Genomic DNA, 25,396 nt, shown 5'->3' on the forward strand with positions numbered 1-25,396 from the left:
AATGATAAATTTCTGTTGTTTTAAGCCACCCAGTTTGTGGTACTTTATTACAACAGCCCTAGGAAACCAAAATAAACAGGCAAACATCACATTTACTAAAGCGGATTAACTAATTTGAGCATAATTACACAAAAAAAATTATGACACAGATTGGCTATACAAATGGCTAGCTATTAAGTAGCAAGTAATTTGAAATACTGCACAGCCAAATGAGCTCCTATAGTACAAATGACAGAAAACACCTGATCTTTTTGCAGCAGAGCTCTATTATCTAGACAAATAAGAATAACTTGGGACATTTACTTCTTTTAGTCTCATTACTACTTTACATGCATAAAACACCTAATGAATAACAGCCAACTTTTCACCATTCTGCAAAATAATATGCCTCCTTCACAACTCTGTAACTCTGAATATCTCTCTGCCCAAAGTCTATTTTATTTCTTATTTGTCAACAAATCTCTTTTATTTAAGACCAAGCATAAATGTTATAGCTCCTATTACTGCGCTCCTGACTCAACAAAGAAGGATTATTCACCTTATAACTGATGTCAGAACTAAAATCATAATCTATTATAGCACATAACGGATGTAAAATAACAATTTGACTGCTTTCCCTATTAGACAAAGATTACATCATCCGAGAGCAAAGATCCTACACCATAATTCGTTCTTCAATAAATATTTAATAAATGAATGAGGGTCTCACATCTTCTCTCTTTGAGGGCTAGAATTAGAGAGACTGATGTCAGGTTTTCAGTTCTGGGATGAGCAGCATAAGACAGTTGTAGCAGTCGAAAATAAGAAAAACCATAAGGTATGAAGGAGACTATTTTAGTTAGGACCTTTCAGGAAAAAAAGATACATTAAGGTATGAAGGAGACTGTTTTAGTTAGGACCTTTCAGGTAAAAAAGATACATTCAATTTATTTCCAGTGATTGGGTTTAGCAGGTAAAGACAAAAAATGTAAGGAGTTCTTATGAAGAACCAAAACAGTAGTCATTAGTACTTTTTTGATTCAACAGTAGTTATGATAGCTCAATAGCAATTTCACTAATTCAGCAGCTGCTCCAGTGACCCAATCCTTTTATCAAGTGCTTACCACTCTAGTGACTTCCTAATCCAACACCTTTTACCTCTGAAATTTTCTTTTTTCTATTTTTTTCTCTGCCTGCTTCTCCCTGTGCCTCCTCAGCCTCGACACTTGCCCTAATCTGTCTGCATCATCTGTTCTCTTTTTCTGCTTCTCAGTTCTAAATTTCTTCAGATAATATTTTACAGAATTTTCTCTAATGGGCAGAATTCTTATACCTTATAGGTTGCTGGACTTCTTGCCTCTAATCTGAAGATGGGTCCCTTTAGCAATGTTATCACTGCTAATCCAATCTGTGGAGATCATTTGATGCTAAGGTCACCTTATAGGTTGCTGGACTTCTTGCCTCTAATCTGAAGATGGGTCCCTTTAGCAATGTTATCACTGCTAATCCAATCTGTGGACATCATTTGATGCTAAGGAGGTCAAATGAAGAAATAGAATGCCTCTACCTGCATATCTTGGAAAGAATCATTGCAGATGGCATATGAGCCTCATGTAATAATCATTACCATGCATAGGCACTAGACAAACATCTAGAATAAGAAACAGGAAAAGCAAGTTCCATGCTCAAGTCCAAAGGAGTTAATGCAGTTGGATATGGTCTGAAAACAGACAGACCTGGAGGAGTTAAAGACAAGAATTTGAGTAAGAGCAAAATGAAGGGATCACTGGAAAATTTGATGGGAATATAAAAGAATCTAGAGCATCCTTTTAGTGTGTTCCAGTTGCAAACATCTTGAATGAATTAGGTGGATTTAAAAGCACAGTGTTTGAAGGGATATTGTATTTAGAGTGTAATTTCTGGGCATAGGTCTACTCATTAGATCTGGATGCTATTGCAGCTGGGTCTTCTCAATGAATAAATGTAGGACATTTATGTGTGTCTGTGTATATGTATACGTGTGGATACATAAAAATTTCACTTTCATATTTCTAATTCAACAATATTCCAGCATTTTAAGTCAGGTCTTCGGTACTGTATTTTTATCCTCATTCTTACATTGAAAATTTTATTTCCTGTTAAAATGAAAATTTTCAGTTAAAAATTTTTACCATGAGTCTACTGAGTTAAATTTAAGATTTCTTTGTCTTTTTTTTTCTTAGAATATATCCTTCTTAAGATGTATAGTCCAAGTTCTGTGTTTAAAAAGCCACATTAAATTATTGTTCCTCTGTTTTATTATTATTCCGTTGCTTCCTTACAAACCATTCCAAACTTAATGGTTTAAAACAAAACAAAACAATTTACCCTATCCGTAATTTACTCATCTCTTTTCCTTGTAGCATTATCTGGGATGGCCCAAAGGACAACTAGAGGCTGGAAGCATTGCAATGCTTGGTCACCTTCTTTTCTGGTGATTGATGCTGGGTATTGGCTGAGACACCTGCACATGGCCTCTCTGTTTGTTACTTGTTTATTTCACACAGCAGTGGCTCACTGTACAGTAGCTGAACTTCTCATGTGATGGGTCAGGACTCAACAAAGCAGGTATGAGACAGGGGGGACCAGAGAAGCTGTAACTGTTTTTATGAACTGGACTCTTCCTTCACTTTCTATTCCTTTGAAATAAGTCAGTGAAGTCAGCTCACATTCAAAGGAGGGTAATTACACTTCATCGTTTGAAGGGAGGGTGCCAAAGCATGTACAAACAGATTTTATGTCAGTTATTTGATATAGTGTTAAATTCATTTTTTCCATTTGTGCTCAATTTTATGCTTGCTCTCCTTTATTTCATTTTATTTAATATCATCTTTGTACATATAAAATATTTATATCATTAAAAAATCAAAACTGTATAAAAATTTATACTCAGAAAAGCCTTGTTCTCATTCCTATACCCTTCACCTAATTTTCCCCACCTTTGTGGTTTAATTAGTTTCTGGTTTTTCTTAATAGTTTTTATTTTTGCATAAGTCAGTAAAAACTTATATGTAAGATTACTGTTTATCTTCTTGCACAAAATAATGTGTGCTATATATTTTATGTCTTATCCCGAGACCAGTACAGGGAAAGTATAAAGTGAGCCTAGGACACTCTGCTATAGCAGAAAGCGAGGACACACTCAGGGATTAATGGGGAAGAATCAAAAGACACAGGATCAAGATCCAAGGGTCTCCACCAACCACACTGGAGACAATGAGAGCATCAAAGCAAAATAATTAGAGCAATTGATTATAAAATATAAAATAAATAAAAATATCTGAATCCATGGTGGTATTTACAAAAAGAGGAAAGATATTTATCATGATTAGAAGTGACTATCATATCAATTTCTTGCTCTAAAAACTGTTCAAGAGAAAAAAGTAATGTTTTATCAGCCTCTTGAGGCAGGTATCATTAACATATACAGTGTTTGAAAGAGTGGGCATTGGGATATCCAGACAAGGTGTAAGAGATCAAAATTAGCACTGATCATAGTGAGGCAACCTGACATATGTGTCTATTGATGAAGTACATTTTAAATTATAAATCAGATGATTTATATTATATTATATATAAAGCATCATTGACAAAAGTGCTTAACATTAATCTAGTCAAAGCTTTAGATCTTATTTCATTAAAAGGAAGTATAGCAGATACAGAAATGAGTTGAATGGTATCATAAGGAAACATTGAAAGGAATCCAGGGTGTGGGGCATTCTACCTTTAATAGTATTATTTCCTTAAAAAAGTTAATGTCATACTTAAAGTTTGGGGAAATACAACTGAATGCAATGAATGAATGAAAATGTGGAGACTTGAAATGATTGGAGATTGGAGAAAACTGAATCTTCATAATAATAGGAAGCTTAATTTCCTTAGGTATAATAATGAAAGCATAGCTGTGTTAAAAAGTTTTCTTATTTTGGAGAGTTGTATGTTGAGATACCGAGAAATGCAAGGTTTTGATGTCTACAACTACTTCCGAATGGATCGGCAAAGATGTAGCTAGATATATAGATCAATGGATAGATAGTAGATTGATGGATAGACAGAAATAGATAGATAAAAATATGCCAAAATGTTAATAATTGTTAAGCCAGGTGGTGATGAATGATGGTGCATTACTCTATTCATTTGTTTAGCTCTGTGTTTGAATCTTTATAATACAATTGAAAGAACAAAGGGCAAACTTCAGGAAAAGAGACTAAATTATGTTATCCATACCAATATTTTATGAAAGTTTATTTTCTGTTATGTAAGAAATAGTGTAAGCCTATAACTATAGGAGAAGACATAAAAATTGGAGTTATTATTCTGATTTAACATATATGACTTTGGATTTTTCTATTGTTCATTGTAAATATTGAACATTTTCCAGTATGTTGCCAGAATTAATGTGTTAATGACTTCATAATTCCCAGAGCTCCTTAGATGTGAAGTGCCATGCAATTGAAAAGTATTATCATAATGATGATTATCATTATTAACCTTTTTATGGTACTTTATATTTGAAAGTGTTTGACAACCATTTTTATTAGCCATTATTACTGTCTTTTCCAGTGTGCACTTCAGATTGATTAACCACATTCCTGACCTAATTATTCAGTTTATGCTCAAGTCCTTCCTCTATATCAAGTCACAATTTATAGTTTTAAGCCTTCCATTCATATTTGAAACCCAGAGATTTTCAAAAGTTATCTTTGAGATAAAAGTACATTAAATTAATTCCATTTTGTGGTCTAATGGATTTTGGAAGATAGAGTTATTATTTGTACTTGAAGCCATGGTCCTTTAGAGGTTGTGCAATTCAATTTGTGAAGAAAATTGCTGGATTATAGTCACATTTTATTCACACCTCTCATTGCCTTCTTGCCGTGTATAGGGTGGAGGATATTTAGCTTACTCATTGATTTTAAATTGTCAATTATTGTTTTTACCAAGAGTCAAAGAAGAAAAGAACTATGTCTTTGATGTAAGAATCTTCACTGGGGGTAAATTTTGAACCCATCATTACTAGACCTAGCCTAGTAACTACTTTTAATGGGTGTCAGTTTCCTTATTTCTAAAAAGGGGAAATCTCACTACCTCATAATTTCTTGGGAAGATTTAGTGACATATTCACTATTAATTGCTGATTATACTATCTGACACATGGTAAGTACTCTAGTTTGCTAGCTACCAGAATGCAATATACAAGAAACAGAATGAGTTTTAAAAGGGGAATTTAATAAGTTGCTAGTGTACAGTTCTAAGGCCTAGAAAATGTCTCAATTAAAACAAGTCTATAGAAATATCCAATCTAAGGCATCCTGGGAAAGATACCTTGGTTCAAGAAGGCCAATGAAATTCAGGGTTTCTTTCTCAAGTGAAAGGCACATGGCGAATACAGTCAGGGCTTATCTTTCAGCTGGAAGGGCACATGGTGAACACAGCATCATCTGCTAGCTTTCTCTCCTGGCTTCCTTTCATGAAGCTCCCCGGGAGGCATTTTCCTTCTTCATCTCCAAAAGCCGCTGGCTGATGGACTCTGCTTCTCATGGCTATGTCATTCTGCTCTGCTCTCCCTGAATTGCTCTTTCTCCAAAATGTCTCCTCTTTTATAGGACTTCAGAAACTAATCAAGACCCACCCAAATGGGTGGAAACACACATCCAGGTAACCCATCCACTCTTGATTAAGTCAGATCTCCAGGGAGATGATCTAATTACAGTTTCAAATTTACAATACTGAATAGGGATTAGAAGAAACACTGTCTTTACAAAATGGGATTAGGATTAAAACATGACTTTTCTAGAGTGCATACATCATTTCAAACCAGTACAGTAAGCACTTAATAAATTAGCCAACAAACAATTTACCATGTGGCTATTCTTGTCATCTTCCTGTTTATCACCCCAAATGGTGATATGGTCAGATTTCTAAACTGTAAATTTGAGAATACCATTTTTTTTTCCTTAAAATTGTTCAATTGGGTTCCCTCACCTACTACAGGATGAAGCCCTAAAAATTTTTAGGGCATTATGCAAAGTCTGTATGGTTTTCATATCTAACATTTCCACTTCTGCTCATTAATTTTCAAATGGCACTGCACTATATCAAACCAACTAAAACTGGCATCCTTCCTGGGCAGTCATTCCAAGCACTGTCAATTTTCCTAAACACTAAATATCTTGCAAAAGTTGTGCAAATGTCACGTATACAGACACTCAAAATGTCCTTGGCAAAACCCTATTTATCCAGCAAAACCTAACTCAAATGTCACCCTTCAGCAAAAGCTTTTGCTGATAATTTCCCTCTCCCTTATGTTCTCATGGCATCCTGTCCTTGCCCATTCCTCAAATATCTATAAACATTTCCCTTCTACTTTCTTCTCTCTTCTCTACACTAATAGGTACTTAATGATAGAAGCTATGTTATACTGAATTTGTTTACCAAATACCTATTGCAGTAGTTGTCTATTTCTAATTTTTCCAGTACAAGCATATCTGATGATATAGTGCTTCACTTTATTGCACTTCACAGATACTGAATTTTTTACAAGTTGTAGGTTTGTGGCAAAACTGTATTGAGCTAGTTATTGACACCATTTTCCCAACAGCATGTGCTCACTTCATGTTTCTGCGTCACATTTCAGTAATTCTTGAAATATTTCAAACTTTTCATTACTTTTGTATCTGTTATGGGGATCTGTGATCAGTATTCTTTGATGTAACTATTGTAATTGTTTTGGGGCACAATGAACCACACCCATATAAATCATGAACTTAATTGATAAATACTATGTATGTTCTGACAGCTCCACTAAACAACAGACTCATGTCTCTTTCCTTTTTTTGAGGCCCCCTTATTCCCTGAAACACAAAAATATTGAAATTAGGCCAATTAACCCTAAAATGGCCCCTAAATGAAGGAAAAGTCCCATCTCTCACCCTCAAAATCAAAAGCTAGAAATGAATTAGCTTAGTGAGGGAGGCATGTTGAAAACTGGGATAAGCCAAAACCTAAGTCTCTTGAGCCAAACATTTGGCCAATTTGTGAACGTAAAATGTTGCAGTTTGAAAAAGTTGCCAGAGTTCAACACACCAAAGATGGATTGGCTTCTAATAAGGGGATTTATTTAGTTTTTAAGATGCATAATTCTTCATAGGAAAGGCAACTAGCTTTCATCCAAATTTCTCTGTCACATGGGAAGATGCCTGGTAACAAGTGCTGGCTTCTCATCTGGCTTCTGGGTTCTAACTGCTTTCCTCAAGGTGATTCCTTTCTGCATTTCAAAATGTATGGGCTGAGCTGGAGTGCCGGGATGAGGTATGCTGAGCTGCTGCACTCTCTCCTGATGTCTCTTGTTTAAGCCTCAAGCTAATGAAATTAAACCTCACTCATTGTTGAAGGCACTCCTCTCAGTGGACTACATATTTAACGAGCCATAGTTGAATTTCACATACTGACGATTTAAGTCCACAGCAACAGAAAAAAAGGGGCATCATCAGCTGGCAAGTTGAGACCTGAATCTATCACACAAAGGGAAAGTTCTTAAAGGAAATTGAAAGTGTTACTCCAGTGAATACACACATGATAAGAAAACAAAAAAGCCTTATTGCTTATTTGGAGAAAATTTTAGTCGTTTGGATAGAAGATCAAGTCAGCCGCAACATTCTCTTAAGCCAAAGGCTAATCCAGAGCAAGGCCCTAAATCTATTCTTCAAAGGCTGAGAGAGATGAAGCAGTTGCAAAAGAAAGGTTTGAAGCTAGGAGAGGTTTGTTCATGAGGTGTAAGGCAAGAAGCTATCTCAACAACATAAAAATGCAAGGTGAAACAAGCAAGTGTTCATGTAGATGCAGCAGCAAGTTATCCAGAAGCCCTAGCTAGGATAATTAATGAAGATGGTTACACTGAGCAACAGATTTTCAATGTAGACAAAATAGCCTTCTGTTGGAAGAGGACGTCATCCAGGACTTTCATAGCAAGAGAGGAGAAGCAAATGCCTGGATTCAAAGTTTCAAAGACTGACTCTTTTGTTAGGGGCTAATACAGCTTATGAATCTAAGTTGAAGGCAATGCTCATTTACCATTCTGAAAATTCTAGGGTCCTTAAGAACTATGCTAAGTCTAGTCTGATTGTGCTCTAGAAGTGGAACAACAAAGCCTGAATGACAGCGTATCTGTTTACAACGTGACTTACTGAACATTTTATATCCACTGCTGAGACTTACTGCTAAGAAAAAAGGTTGTTTTCAAAATATGGCTCCTCATTGACAATGCCCCCATTCACCCAAGAGCTCAGATAGGAGGGTAAAATGAGATTAATGTTGTTTTCATGCCTGCAGCCCATGCCTCAAGGAGTAACTTTAACTTTCAAATCTTATTGTTTAAGAAATACATTTCATAAGGCTATAGTTACCATAAATAGTGATTCCACAGATGGGTCTGGGCAAAGTAAATTGAAAACATTCAGTAACGGATTCACCACGCTAGGCATCATTAAGAACATTAGTGATTCATAGAAAGAATTCAAAATAGCAACATTAACAGGAGCTTAGAAGTTGATTTCACACTCATGTATGCCTTTGCGGGGCTCAAGACTTCAGTGGAGGACGTAACTGCAGATGTGGTGGAAATAGCAAGAGAACCAGAGCTAGAAGTGGAGCCTGAAGATATGACTGAACTGCTGCAATCTCATGATAAACTTTGAACGGATGAGGAATTGCTGCTCATGGATGAGCAGAGAAGTAGTTTTTAAAGTTGTAATATATTATGTTAAAGATGCTGTGAACATTGTTGAAATGACAACGAATTTGGAATAGTACAGAACATTAGCTGATAAAACGGTGGCAGGTTTTAAGAGGATTGACTCCAATTTTGAAAGAACTTCTACTATGGGTAAAATGCTCTCCAACATCATTGCATGCAACATAGAACTGTTTCATGAAAGGAAAAGTCCACTGAGTTAGTAAACTTCATGTTGCCTTATTTTAAGAAATTTCCACAGCTACCTCAACCTTCAGCAACCACTACCCTGATCAGTTAGCAGCCATCAACACTGAGGCAAGACCTTCCACTAGCAAAAACTTTATGACACACTGAAGGCTCACATGATCGCTAGCATGTTTTTGCAATAAAATATTTTTAATTAAGGTATGTACATTGTTTTTTTAGACATAATATTATTGTACACTTAATTGACTACAATATAGTGTAAACATAACTTTTATATGCACTGGGAAACAAAAATTCATGTGACTCATTTTGTTGTAATATTCATTTTAATGCTGTGGTCTGAAACTGGACCTGCAATATCTCTGAGGTATGCCTGTATTTATACAAAGGGTGTAATTTAAATAGCATCATTACACTCACATTGCCTAAAAATATAGCCTTCATCAGTTTCACATGCTGCTTAATATCTTTTTTCCATGTCACCTGAAATGTTCTTATTAAGACTTTGGTTAAAATCATCATGTTATATGGTGCTGAAGATTTTACTCATTTATGACTTTTTCCCATAACTAATTAATTAGATTAGCCAGTTGTGACTTAAGAAAACACAAGAAAATATATCTAAATTTAGGAATAAGATACAAGGTAAACAATAGTTTAATTAGGGAAAGAGGGGAAATATAGGAGAAAAATCAACATATATTTTTACATAAGGATTCATTACATAAAATGTAGTAAAATGTAGTAGGTCAAGATACATAAAGTGAGAGCTTTCATTATATTTCTCATATAGTGGTAGGCCTGGTTGTAAACTCATCTAGATTAGAATTCCATGTCCAGTACATACCAGGTCTGTGCCTGAGATAAACTAATTAACATCTGAGTGTCAGTTCTGTATATAATTATTGTGATATTTAAATAATACAGTATGTATAAAGTACTTACCACAGTGGCAGATGTATGGGTGTTTGATAATAGTAGTTATTACTAATAATATAGTTATTATTAATAATATAGTTATTATTATCTCTCCATTCAAAATACATAAAATTGGTGTTGTTTTCTATAAGTGAAAATATCAAATCTCGAGAAACATTAATGACAGATATCTAAGACTTAAAGCCAACACTAATCAATGGAAATATGATTCCAGTTTAAGCCTTCTGATTCCCTTTACAGAACATTTTATGATACTTCATGCAGCTTCTGGCTTTGAAGGTCTGAGGTAAGGGATGAAAGATCATTACTGGGTGCCCAGGGCAGGCACTTGAGAAGAGAAGGAAAGAAAGAATAACTGTAAAACAAAATTCATCTGCCTCTCTGATAATACCCTTTGTAATGTATCTAGAAACTGATGCTACCTAAAATATCGTCATGTATAGGACACCATGTGAAGTGTAGAAGTGAAATGGCAAAAAAAAATGTACAATAATTTTCTTCTCTAATAACATATGTCTATGAAAGAAATAAAGTTCAAATAGTACATTAATAGAATAAATACATAGATGCAAGATAATGACAACTGAGGAAGTTCCTATAGATTAAATGAAACTATTTTGAGTTGATGTGTAAAAAGGTTGAATGCAAAAATACTTTTGAACCAAACTTCCAAATTGTTATAGAAATACATATAGGGGAATACTCTATGACTCTTCTTCTGTTTTATTTTTCACCTTGGATTATATCCATTTACCTTTCAGTCATCCATCTTCATCCACATTCTTTCAATTCTCACAGTAGTTTCTTAAAATCCTAGCAACTATATCCTATTCATTTTATTGTCTTGGCTATGAAGACAGGTGATAGCATCCTTTTAGAAATGACCAGATCATTACTCTCACAAAGAACCAATTACAGCAGGCACTTTCAATATACTAGCTAAATACATTTATTGACACTTCAGTGCAATCAGGCAGTAAGAATATTTTGTACGTGTATAGGTTTCCATTTCAACCGAGAAACTCCACGTATTATATAATGAGTAGTTCATTAACTTGTAGTGTTCCTACACTGAAAATGAAGGAGAATGATTATCTTAAATTTTCAGGCCAGAAATTAAATTACTTGCCCCAGGTCAAACTATGAATCAGGGCAGAGTCACTCAGATAACCTCAGATATAGCAAGCCCATATGTTAATAGTTTGAACTCTTGCTAAAAAACTGAATAAATTGAGATAATATATTAGTCTATTAAATTATTCTAAATTGCAATAATTACTTGAGTTAACATCCTATTTAATAGCAGAACTGCAAAAATTCTGTGCAGTTTGCTAATTTTCTTTTCAGTTCTCTGTTCAGGATTTTGTTGAAGAAAAATATTAAATTATATTGTTAGACTAAAAAATATTTCAGTCTTAACTCCATATTTGGTATGGTTTTGGTGACTGCTTTCTTTCAGTAATCTTAAATTCAAGTCAATCAGATTGTCTTGAGATTATTATATGCCAGTCATTCTCCTAAATCTTGAGGACAAAATACCTGGCTTATTCCATGAGAAGTTTACCATCTACTGGAGAGGAAAAGTGCATCCATAATTAAAATCAAATGTGGCAAGTATTATAACATATACAAAACACCAAAGGTTATAATGATTCATGGCATTTTATCTGGAAAACTACTAGAGTGTACTAACTGTTCTTCCTACCTCTTGTCTTCCTCCACCCACTTACTCTTTGATCTTTTTATTTCTTTAATACCAGAATGGTCTATAAAATGGAGATATGATATTGTTACTCCAATGTAAAAACTTTTGGTTGTTCTCTATGGCAAATAGAAATCAGCTCAAGCTCCTTAACAGGGTATATGAGACATTCCTAGTTTGGATATGTACCTTTTCAGTCTCATCTCTATTGTCTATCATTGGTGATGAGTTATAAGCATCATGCTGTTCTACAACTTTCCTGTTTCTTCTTCCAACAATGTCTGTTGTGGTCAGGTTCATGTGTCAACTTGGCCAAGTGATGGTACCTGTTTGTCTGGTTGGGCAAGTGCTGCCCTGTCTGTTGGGATGAGGACATTTCACAGAATTAAATCATGATCATGTCAACTGCACCCACAGCTGATTCCATTTGTAATCAGCCAAAGGGAAGTGTCTTATGCAATGAGTGATGCTTGATCTAATCTCTGGAAGCCTTTTAAGAAGGATTCAGAAGAGACAGGCTCTCTTCCTGCTTCGGCTGGTGAGCCTCTCCTGTGGAGTTCGTCTAGACCCTCCATCGGAATTGTCACCTTCACACCCGCCCTGCGGATTTTGGACTCTGCGTTCCCGTGGTCACGTGAGACACTTTTATAAATTTTATATTTGTGAGTGTTCCCTGTTGATTCTGTTTCTCTAGAGAACCCTGACTAATACAGTGTCTTTCCATATTTCTTAGACTAACTCACTTTGTCTATATTTACTCTTCATGATTCGCTTAGGATTTGTTTAGTTTTAAAAACCTTCTTAAACTCCCATGTTGGTCTAAGGGACCCTTCTTTTGTATTCTTATAACACTCTGTGCCAACCTCTATGTTACCCAACTTCCATAATATATTTGGTTATATTGCAGGCAGTCATATAGGCTACTTGTAAAGAACACAGTGAATTGGCTGTTAGCATCTATTTCCACCTCTTGTGTATATCTACCTGTCCTGCAGACTCTTTTAAGTAAGTTTCTGCCTACAATTAAACTCTTCTAATAAGTTGCACTTTTATGAGATTTGAAGTCAGAGTAAGATAGAAACCATCATTGCACTTTTCACTATTTGCTCCGATGAACTATGGGTTTTATGCAGCTTTCTTCCAGCATCCAGTCTTTATCTTTTGTAAGTGTTGAAGTGTAGTATGGCAGAGGCAGCAGCTAGTCTGTGAATTTGTGTCTGAACATCATCATATGGCATTTGAGATGCAGTTGCAGCGGGAATTCAATGGCTTCCTGATCTCTGCATCACAGCTATAGCTGAGTGTGTTTGAAACCATAATTTCTCTGTTACCCACTGCCCTGATCATGGCAGATTTAATAGCTCTCTGGCAGACTGGCTATGTACTTTATGGCAATCAATCCAGCAGACCCAGGCTAAGGCCCTCTCCTCCATCCTTTGCAATGACTTCATAAGCACCCAATTCTCTGTATCAACTCTGCTATTTTGCATACCATGCCTAGAGTCATTTCTGTCCTGTACTGTGCCCTGACAGAGGTATGTACCAGCACTGGTTGCAGGCAACAACATATTTTTAAAGAATGGAATCTGAGATTGATTATCTGTTTATATTCAGTTTAAAAGCAGTGATAATAACAGTATAGCTGGAGAGTGGAAGCTGGTGGTCCATAGAAGGCATAGTAAATCACCAACCTTTATTAGAACACAGCAGCACCTGACTGTGAGGGCTATTGCCCTTACAGTGAAGCCTGACTAATGCAACTTCCTAAAAGCAACATCATTTTATACCCACCACCCAAACACAGAGCCTGGCACATGGTCATGTAACACATAAGTGCATGGATCTGAAATGATTAGTACATTCTTCCTGGGTTATCTTAAGCATGTCCAGCAATAGATTTATTTTTTACCTGGATATTGAATCGTTTTAGTTAATATTTCAGTCAAAAGACATAGAACATTCAGAGGAATAAAAGCTCTAAGGGACAAAGCATGCTTGTGAAATAAGAAGTAGTTCAATGTAATTGCATCAGTGAATCTTTGAAAGGTGTAGTGGGACATAATGATGGAAAAATTAAAGGAAACTAATTCTGAGGGGCATAGTGTACTATACTAAATATAATACCAAATTCCAACTATCTTCATTATTTGTCCCCAGAAATTTCTCCCCATATTTTCTAAACAAAGTTTATAAATTCCCTACTTTTTTATTCCTGTTCCTATATGAGGAATAAAATTTTAATAACAATGTTAGACCAGTACTCATTTTAGAACAGTGCTATTTTTTTCTGCTGTCATTTTTTCCAAGAACCATAAAGGTAAACAAAATTGAATATGATCATTTCTCTTAACAAATCTTACCTGGCAATCATTTATAATTTATTTTTCTTATATAAAATACCTATGTCTATTTTCACTCCGTCCTTTTGAATAATTAAATCAGAAATGACCGTTAACTTCTATGACTGATCTTTTCTTACCTTAAACGTGACTATTTTAAAACTCAGATAGGGAATTAACTTTCACACATTTTCTTTCACCTGTTAATCATAACACCCAGCATTTCAAGACACTAGCAGATGGTTCTAAATTCAAATAAAATTATTTTTCATAAGGAATGGTGATTAATTTATCAAAAGATCTGAGTGAATATTCTTTCTGCAAAAAATAAGTGACAAAGCAGTTGAAAGGTCCTAAGTCCACGACTTTTCCATATGTAAAATATTAGAATTGAGCAGAAACTGGGATAAGCCATTATCATGACAGCACCATATCAGTCTTAAAAAGAGAAGGATTCTATCATTCAGTAATTTTGTAGTGATAAAATTTACTTTTTAGGTGCATGGTTTACCAAACTCTTATATGCAATCCCTAAGGAATAGATTTCATGCCACTTCCTCATTCATTTATCCATTCAATGAATATCTATCGAGTGCCTACTAAATGGGTGGAAATATCAGCAAAAGGAAACAAATCAAGATTCCTGGTCCATGTAGATAACCTTCTAATATGGGGAGACAATATATAAAACACAATAAAATAAATTGCTACAAATCTTCTTAACTACAAACTAGGATTAAGTGACAATTCTGTGAAAAGTGTCCTAATTTTTACAGGCTAAAAAAAAAATCCCCCAACAGCTGGAAAGACAATTTGTCCTTGACAATTGATGAACTATTAATTTAACATAGAAAATATATTCATAGTAATGAGCAGAAACAACATAAAGAAACAGAAAGGATCACAGCTAGTGGAACTTTAGTAAACTTGATATTTCATCAGATACTACACGTTAGGTACCATGCTGATTAGTTTACATGTTTTTCGTTAATTATCAAAACATCTTTATATGAAAATACATTTAATTATTATGCCCAGTTTGCAGACACGGAACAGAGATTACTGCACTTTATTAAAAAATGTTTAGGATAGGACTAGAGTGTAGATTATCTGGTCTGGAAGTGCTGGGTTTAACTAAAAGTCGAAAGCAGTAATACATGTATTAGAAAAAAAAATGAGCCAGTTCCAAAGAGAGATTGGGAGCCATAGGGAAATAAAAGCTAGATGAAGTAAATGCTCTTTAAGAGAGAGCAAGCCTTAGAAAAGAAAATTAACAAGACCATTCTAATGAGGAGTTGGTACCTCAGCCTACTTTGATGTAATTGAAAATTTCAATTGATTCCTCTAATTAACACACTTCACTCTTATTTTGTGTTTACCAAGAAATGTTATGGTTATTATTTGAGTGTCCATGTTCACCACTAAGAAAGAAGATACCAGCCATGTCAAGTGAGTATTTTGATGAACGTCACATTTATAGTTCCTTTGGGGAAGAATACATTTGATTCTAGTTTTGTTCATTGGGACATGAGCTGGTACTTCATTAACTCACATTGAATGAATCTATTCTCTGAGTTGTTGAATATACCAGATTTATAATTACACCTCACAAAACCCTCATGAGTTAAAGACCTTAATATGCTCATTTTTCATATTAGATGAATGAACCTTAAAGAGACCAGTTAATTAAACCATGACCAATCAGAGCTAGAATTTATACACAGGTCTGCCTGACGCTATGGTTCAAACTGTTGTTTTTCAACCTGTAATTCTCTATTCATTAGTATGATAATGAATATCTGAGAATTTCATTTTATTGGGTCACCCAACGTCTTCACTTTGCCTTGCCTGTTTTTAAACTGCCAGTGTCAGTGTCATGAAGTATCAAATTTTCAGTCCTTTTCATGCAAAATACAATGACAAACACTGTTACAGACAAAACATAAAAGTTTATTGGCAAAATCACTTTCTCAAACAGTGTTGGGTGCAAATAAAAACGATAGTTAAAAGACAAAAGATGAGAGAATGACCACTATCAACTATGTTCACTAACAGATATTTTTTGCATTATATTATAAAAAGAAAATCCTGATGCACAGAGATGAATCAATGCTTGACATATTTGTGATACAAATATGAAGTAGAAATGCTTGATATCATTTTCTTCTCTTAATCCCTTAGAATCCTATGCTACAAAAGTATTTTTAATTTGTTCAGTTTTTTGTATCAAATTTCATTTAGTTAATGATTATTCATGGGGGTGGAAGAGACCATCCATATGAGCAAAAAGAAAAGATATTGTTAAACTAAAGTAGATTGCATGTGTTAATCCACACCCTCCTTTTTTTTTTTTTTTTTACAGAAAACAGAGAATCTTAATTTCAGATTGAAAGCAACTGTGGCCATTGTGAACATATTTAAAATAAGCTACTGAGTTTAAATGTAAAGTATTGGTGGAAGTATCCAAGTCACAGTAAGTCTGCATTAAGCTACTCTCCAAGAGAAAGAGGTTTAGATACATTTTGAGATGAAGCTTTTCTTCATGCCACTTATTTCTGGCAAAGACCACATCTATAATTTCAATTGTCTTGATAAAACAGCATAGTAGTATCTTGAATGGTCAAAGCCATTATTTTAGTACAAAACACACTCGTGTGTACGATATTTAAAATTTTTTTAATTGAAGATGTTTATGAATTTTAATATAGAGGAAAAAAATATCAGAAATCATCTGAGGACCATTCAGTGATATAATTGCTAAATCACTCCAAGTTTGACTTATGGATTTTCTTCACTTCCTAGAGAAACAAATACTTTCAGAGCCAAATAACATCAATAAATGAATAAAAATATTTGCTTTTATCTGCCAAACTGAAGCATTCAACATTCAGATTTTTGAGCATGATATGACCACTGACTTATCATTTAAAGAAATACTATAAAATGCCTCAGTGAAAAAGTTATGCAGATTTTGGGCCCATGTTCAGAACTATAAAGAACTTTCTGAAGTTCTCAATTAACCTGTCATTACCAGATAAGTCTTCACATACTAGAATTAAAATGTATGAAAAGAAACCAACTGCAACTAGATGTGAAAACTTGATCTGTGGTTCAAACTCTCCCTAATCAAACCGGACTAAAACATTTTATTATTTTACAATATCATTTCCATCATGGATAAGAAGCTACCATAATTGCTACAAATATAATTTATAATTCTACATTTTATTTTATTATTATGACTATTACAATATATTCTTATTTTGTATCTGTATGGTGGGGGTCACATTTCATTCTTTTTCCTTGTGACTATTCTGTTATTGCAGCACCATTTGTTGAATATTTTTGTGGGAGGAGAAATGCTTGGGCAAGGAATCAAACCCAGTTCTCCCCTATGGCAGGTGAGAATTCTACTACTGAACTACCCTTGCAACCCCTACAATATATTATTTTATTTAATTTACTTTAGGTAGGGGCTTTATATGTTTACAAAACTCATTAAGTAATCTACTGATAATGACAAAAAATCACACACCACCATATTCTGAGGTTTTTTGCTGATGTTTTCCTTATTTCTGGCTCACTGCTAGTCCTCATGAGTGAAGGCTATTTTTTTTCTCCCCAAACCCATGCATTTCATGACCTGAGTTTTGCTAGGTGCCCTCCTAGTTGTTCAATGCCATTTCTAAAAATGTAATCTGTTCTTTTCAAATCCCGGATTTGGACGTATGTCAACAAACTTTACCATCTAGAAATACTCTGCTGTTATCTCAATGGGAAAATTTCTTCATAACCTGATAATTTTAGAATTTACATTTCCCACTAAGATTCCTGACACTGTTTTGGCAATGTCAGTATCTGCATGAGTGATGTATCCAGTAATGAAACATTCTCTTAATCTCCTCATTGCACTGTCTTCCTCCACTCCACTGAAGTCTCTCTATCCCGTGGTCATACTATTCACCTATCCATTACCTGTAACTGCACCACTCTAAAAACTTTAACTTTAAATATACCCTTCTCTGGCACCATCTTCTACTGAACAGGTTATCTCCTCTAGTACTCTCATTCAAAGGCATTCTTGGATCTCAATTAAACTTCCAATCCATTGTCTTTATTTTGCCTTCCATGTCTTACTTTTCTTCTTATACAGTTTATATACCATTACCAATCATTATCATCATCTTTTTCACCTCTCACTGACACTAATTCTCTCACACATCTCTCCCTCAGTTTTAATGGCTTGGTGAAATCTCACTCTGGGCTAACACAATATACATCTACCCTGTGTCTACACCCAAGCAAGTGATACACATACACACATGCACGCACACATACATGCACAGCTCTTCTGATTGAGATCTCCTTATGTTCATTGCCACATATTTAAATAGTCAATTAATATTAATATCCTCATTTTTCTGTTCATTAAAATCAACGTCATGCCTTCTTTTTCCTCCTTTCCTCCACCCAGCTTTTGTCGCAGATGATGATCTTGCTTCATAGTTACAGTAGAGCAGTTCTCCATTGCAAAACCTCATTGAAAAAGTAAAAGCCATCAGATTAGAACTCTCTCATCATTTTCCTACCATCAGACATTACTAACAAACTCACACCTGTACCATGGCTTTTGACCTTAGAGTAAAAGCCAAAATCTTAAAAATCTTTGCAAGATTTGGCCTCACCCTCTCCTTGAATTCTTGATAATTCTCCCAGATTACTCTTTGACTTATGTTCTCAAATCAACTAGAGCAGTGAGTTCTTTGACCAACCTTAGAAAATAGAAACCATCCTAAGGCATGTCTTCTCCATATGACCATGCCTAATTTTTCCTCACCGTACTTCTGTCACCAATATTTACTTGTTTATTTTTGTCTACTTTTTCCCACTTGGATTTTGTTTGTTTCTTTCTTTTGTCCATATCCCCAGGTTCCAGACACATGAATATGAGATGCAGTACTGACTACCACTGGTTCTGCTGTGAGTACTCCAACAGTCAGGCTTCAGAAACTGCATAAATTTAGGGGTATTAACACGACCAAAATAAAGAATACCACACTAAAAAGTTCTTGAAAAATAAGCAGGTAGTCATTCTCTCTTCTTCAGACAAGCATTTGCTTCTCTAAACTTCCACTAATCTTCCTTCAAATGTTATTGCTTCTTTGGGTGGAAAGCCAAGTTTTAAGAAGTTTATTTAAAGATAAATGCTGTTAAATGATAACTGACTATATTTCATTAGAATTTAGATTCCTGCTATACAAGTATTTCCCTGTCATGTAAATGTTTCAAAGGAATTCAGAAGAAAACTGAAATCAATATATATTGTGCCCCCCAAAAAGAGATATTTCTAAAAATCCATTCTTTTATCCGATAGCTCAGTGAGTTTCTCCATGCTTCAAAACTAAAAAGAAACTCACCACAGATCAACAAAGCACTCCATATGAAAAAACATTATCAGTTTACTAAAAAATATTAATTCAGTAAGCAGAATAATTTTGCTTATGTTCTAGTTATATTCTGACTCATAATGAAAATTTCTAGAAAAAATATTTTTTCCAAAAAAACTTTCCACCACTTGTTGGAAATTTCCATTTTGGAGATACTTTGCCACAATTTCCCGTTTCATATTTGCATTTAGAATGAGCACTAAAACTAATGTTTGCTCAAAATTAATTTTGCATTGTACCTTCCATATGAGTTTCTTGTGATTGCTAAAGCCAATTACCACAAACTTGATGTCTTAAAATAATAGAAATTTATTCTCCTACAGTTAAGGAACCTTAAAATCTAAAATCAGTATTACATGGCTGCAAAAAAAAAAAAAGATGTCAGCAGAGAGCCACATTCCCTCTCCTTGAGATGCCAATCTTTGTCTTTTCCCACTCCTGGTGACTGTCAGCATTCCTTGGTTGTGGACACATCACTATGGAATCTGTGTCTCCATAGTCACACTCCTACCCACATGTCTGTGTTAAATTTCCCCCTGCCTCTGTCTTATCAGCATGCATGCAATCGCATTTAGGACCCACCCAGATAATCAGGACAACCTTACCATCTTAAGATCCTTAAACACCTGCAAACTAAGTTTCACTTCTGTCATATAAGGTATACGCACAGATTCCAGGAATTAGAACTTAAATATCCTTCTTGAATCAAATCTCTTTAAGCTTAATTTGTGTTGCATGTTTATACTCAAGCTTTGCGCTACATTTTTTTATTATTATTATTGAAATGCATGGACCAGAAATTGAACCCAGCTCTCCTAAATGGCAGGCAAGAATTCTACTACTGAATCACCTGTGCATCCCTGCTCTGCAAATTTTGCATATGTATTTTTAATTCCTCACTCCTTAAGAAGTAGTCAGAAGACAAAATAAAGTGTCAATGGCTGAGAGATTTCAAACAGAGTTGAGAGTTTATCCTGGAGGTTGTTCTTATACATTATATAGATATCACAGTTAAGTTATACTGAAGAGGTTGAAGGGAACTGCCTGAAAATGTAGAGCTGTGTTCCAGTAGCCGTGTTCCTTGATGATGACTGTATAATGATATAGCTTTCACAATGTGACTGTGTGATTGTGAAAACCTTATGTCTAATGCTCCTTTTATCTACAGTATGGACAGATGAGTAGCACACGGATTAAAAATAAAATAATAGGGGGAACAAATGTTAAAATAAATTTAGTAGATTGAAATGCTAGTGATCAATGAAAGGTCGTGATAAGGGGCATAAAAATAGGGGAAACAAAGGCTAAAGTATATTGGGTAGATGGAAATATTAGCAATCAATGAGAGGGACGGGTAAAAAGTATGGTATATATGATTTTTTTTCTTTTTATTTCTTTTTCTGAATTGATGCAAATGTTCTAAGAAATGATCATGGTGATGAATATTCAACTATATGATGGTACTGTGAGTTATTAATTATATACCAAGAATGGAATGACTATATGGTAAAAATGTTCATTTTTGTATGTTGTTATATTTAAAAAAAATTTTATTAAAAAAAAGAAGTAGTCAGAAGGTATCTTAACAAACAGAGAGTGTTTGTTAAGAGTGTAGAGAGTGTCTCTCTAAAGATGGACTTCCTTTTTCAGAAGAAAGACTTTGATTTTCATTCTGGTCTATATAAGTTTGCTTTTCATGCTGAAGAATGACAAAGGTTTACTATTATAAGACAATATATTTAGTAATGCTATAGGTTTCCCTCCAGCCAAATAGGGTGGTCTCTTCATGTTAAACATATACCTATGATAAATTATTGAAAAGTAATAATAATAAAAGCATATTTTTATTACTATATCTCAAAGATCAGTATGACCTAAAGGTATGTGACTATTGAATGGGATCACTAATTATTTAAAAATAGAAAAGAAAATGAAAAAACAATTCTTAATTCCAATTTTTGTTATATACTGAGAACTGGAATAAGAAAGCTAGAAATAGACCCTGTTTGTTTGAATGTTACAGTTTAGATAGATATAAAATAAAGAGAAGTAGCTAGAGGGAGGAGGGGCCAAGATGGTGGCTTAGCAATGTGTGCGTTTTAGTTCGCCCTCCAGAACAACTACTAAATAACCAGAAACAGTACAGAACAGTTCCTGGAGCCACGATACTGACTGGACACACAGCGTACCCCAGTCAGGACCAGCTGGACCGGCTGCGAGTCTCCAGAACCGTGAGTTCCCCAAGCTGCTGCGGCTGGCACCCAGCGCCCCTCCCCCACAGGCGGCTTCCCAGAGGGAAACAAAAGAGACTTTAATAGTAGCAGGGACTGAGCCCAACCAAACACCAATTGTGGCATTAATAAACAAATTCTGACTACTAAAAATCGGCCCCCAGCTCAGGCAAAACTAGTCAAGGCAGAGGTCGCTTATTGGGCTAACTGAAAAAGAGGAAAGGGGACAAAATGGAAGTTTTTGTGGCTGTTTCTACGGAGGCTTGGCTGCCTCTGGATTCAGCAGTTGGACTACTTAGGCTGCAACTGCCCCAGACATAGGCAGAAACAGACTGCTTTCAGGGCTGTCTCCCACCTATTCCCCAGGGGAGGGGTGAAGCCCAACTTAGGTGGAATCCCTCTCTCAAGGAATTCAGACCCCAGGGCTCGGCAATTTGAAGCCACTAAAACCAGCGTACAACCTCTCCTCTGTCTCCACCACGCCCCGAGCAGGGAGAGCCTTCCAAAGTTAAGGGAGCCATAAAATACTTTGCTGGTGGGACCCGCAGGCAGACAAGGACCACATACTGGGCAGGATAAGAAAAAAGAGCCCACAGACTTCACAGGAAAGTCTTTCCACCTGCTGGGTCTCACCTTCAGGGAAAACTGACATGGGTGACTCCTTCCCCCTAATAGGAGGCCAGTTTAGTCCAGAAAAACCCAGCTGGAGTCTGTAATACCTATGTAGACCCTCCTAAGGGTGGGGAGGGAAAAGGCACCTTACAAGCAGGACAAGAAAACAAGAACTGAAAAATTACCCTCTGTTAAACAAAACTTAAGCTAGAGGCCCAGAAAAAGCTGAACTAAAGGTCAAAGAACAGATAGACAACAAACTCATCTAGCAAGAAAACTCTAGGTAAGAGAAGTGAAAGCAATCTCCAGAATAAACTAATTAAGGTAATTAAATGTCTAGACGCCCGCAAAAAATAACAAATCACACCAGGAATATTGAGGGTATGGCTCAGTCAAAGGAACAAACCAATAGTTCAAATGAGATACAGGAGCTGAGACAATTAATTCAGAATATACAAACAGAAATGGAGAACCTCATCAAAAACCAAACCAATGAATTGAGGGAGGACATGAAGAAGACAAGGAATGAATAAAAAGAAGAAATGGAGAGTCTGAAAAAACAAATCACAGAACTTATGGGAATGAAAGATACAGTAGAAGAGATGAAAAAAACAATGGAAACCTACAATGGTAGATTTCAAGAGACAGAGGTTAGGATTAGTGAACTGGAGGATGGAATATCTGAAATCCAAAAAGAAACAGAAACAACAGGGAAAAGAATGGAAACATTTGAGCAGGGACTCAGGGAATTGAATGATAATATGAAGCACACAAATATACGTGTTGTGGGTGTCCCGGAAGGAGAAGAGAAGGGAAAAGGAGGAGAAAACCTAATGGAAGAAATTATCACTGAAAATTTCCCAACTCTTATGAAAGATCTAAAATTACAGATCCAAGAAGTACAGCACACCCCAAAGAGAACAGATCCACATAGATGTTCTTCAAGACACTTACTAGTCAGAATGTCAGAGGTCAAAGAGAAAGAGAGGATCTTGAAAGCAGCAAGAGAAAAGCAATCCATCAGATACAAGGGAAACCCAATTAGACTATGTATAGATTTCTCAGGAGAAACCATGGAGGCGAGAAGACAGTGGGATGATATATTTAAATTACTAAAAGAGAAAAACTGCCAAACAAGACTTCTATATCCAGCAAAATTGTCCTTCAAAAATGAGGGAGAAATTAAAACATTTTCAGACAAAAAGTCACTGAGAGAATTTGTGATCAAGAGAACAGCTGTGCAAGAAACACTAAAGGGAGCACTAGAGTCAGATACGAAAAGACAGAAGAGAGAGATGTGGAGAAGAGTGTAGAAAGAAGGAAAATTAGATATGACATATAAAATACAAAAGGCAAAATTGTAGAGGAAAGTACTACCCAAACAGTAATAACACTAAATTTTAATGGATTGAACTCCCCAATCAAAAGACATAGACTGTCAGAATGGATTAAAAAACAGAATCCTTCTATATGCTGTCTACAGGAAACATCTTAGACACAAAGATAAACATAGGTTGAAAGTGAAAGGTTGGGAAAAGATATTTCATGCAAATAACAACCAGAAAAGAGCAGGAGTAGCTATACTAATATCCAACAAATTAGACTTCAAATGTAAAACAGTTAAAAGAGACAAAGACGGATACTATGTACTAATAAAAGGAACAATTAACAAGAAGACATAACAATCATAAATATTTATGCACCAAACCAGAATGCCCCAAAATACATGAGGCAAACACTGCAAACACTGAAAAGGGAAATAGACACATCTACCATAATAGTTGGAGACTTCAATTCACCACTCTCATCAATGGACAGAACATCTAGACAGAGGATCAATAAAGAAACAGAGAATTTGAATATTACAATGAATGAGCTAGACTTAACAGACATTATAGGACATTACACCCCACAACAGCAGTATACACCTTTTTCTCAAGTGCTCATGGATCATTCTCAAAGATAGACCATATGCTGAGTCACAAAGCAAGTCTCAACAAATTTAAAAAGATTGAAATCATACACAACACTTTCTCAGATCACAAAGGAATGAAATTGGAAATCAATAATAGGCAGAGTGCCAGAAAATTCACAAATATGTGGAGGCTCAACAACACACTCTTAAACAACCAGTGGGTCAAGGAAGAAATTACAAGAGAAATCAGTAAATATCTCGAGGTGAATGAAAATAAAAACACAACATATCAAAACTTATGGGATGCAGCAAAGGCAGTGCTAAGAGGGAAATTTATTGCCCTAAATGCCTATATCAAAAAAGAAAAAGGGCAAAAATTCGGGAATTAATTGTCCACATGGAAGAACTGGAGAAAGAACAGCAAACTAACCCCAAAGCAAGCAAAAGGAGAGAAATAACAAATTTTAGAGCAGAAATAAATGAAATTGAGAACATGAAAACAACTGACAAAATCAATAAAACCAGAAGTTGGTTCTATGAGAAAATCAATAAGATTGATGGGCCCTTAGCAAGACTGACAAAAAGAAGAAGAGAGAGGATGCAAATAAATAAGATCAGAAATGGAAGAGGAGACATAACTAATGACCCCACAGTAATAAAGGAGGTAATAACAGGATACTATGAACAATTTTATCCTAATAAATACAACAATGTAGATTAAACGGACAACTTCCTAGAAAGGCATGAACAACCGACTTTGACTTAAGAAGAAATAGATGACCTCAACAAACCAATCACAAGCAAAGAAATTGAATCAGTCATTAAACAGCTTCCCAAAAAGAAAAGTCCAGGACCAGATGGCTTCACATGTGAATTCTACCAAACATTCCAGAAAGAATTAGTACCAACCCTGCTCAAACTCTTCAAAAAAATTGAAGTGGAGGGAAAGCTACCTAATTCATTCTATGAAGCCAACATCACCCTCATACCAAAACCAGGCAAAGATATTACAAAAAAAGAAAACTACAGACCAATCTCTCTAATGAATATAGATGCAAAAATCCTCAACAAATTTCTAACAAATCAAATCCAGCAACACATTAAAAGAATTATACATCATGACCAAGTAGGATTCATCCCACATATGCAAGGATGGTTCAACATAAGATAATCAATTAATATAATACACCGTATCAACAAATCAAAGCAGAAAAAGCACATGATCATCTCAATTGATGCAGAGAAGGCATTT

The 25,396-nt window shown here is 35.2% G+C and overlaps 1 protein-coding gene across 3 annotated transcripts in view; it reads left to right on the forward strand.

Moving 5' to 3' along the window:
* The window catches only part of LOC143649415 (uncharacterized), a 135,636-nt gene that overhangs the window by 89,492 nt on the left and 20,748 nt on the right, over positions 1-25,396 (forward strand). The window contains exons 3-5 of one of the 3 annotated variants that reach the window (XR_013158980.1): positions 16,302-16,412; positions 17,266-17,340; positions 18,869-18,920. The gene's annotated coding sequence lies outside the window, so the exon portion shown is untranslated. Of the gene's footprint in view, positions 1-2,381; positions 2,587-16,301; positions 16,413-17,265; positions 17,341-18,868; positions 18,921-25,396 lie in introns of those variants that run through there. The other 2 variants (XR_013158979.1, XR_013158978.1) reach the window with 2 other exon arrangements.

This window comes from Tamandua tetradactyla, chromosome 11 (assembly GCF_023851605.1).
Source record: "Tamandua tetradactyla isolate mTamTet1 chromosome 11, mTamTet1.pri, whole genome shotgun sequence".
Lineage (NCBI taxonomy): Eukaryota > Metazoa > Chordata > Mammalia > Pilosa > Myrmecophagidae > Tamandua > Tamandua tetradactyla.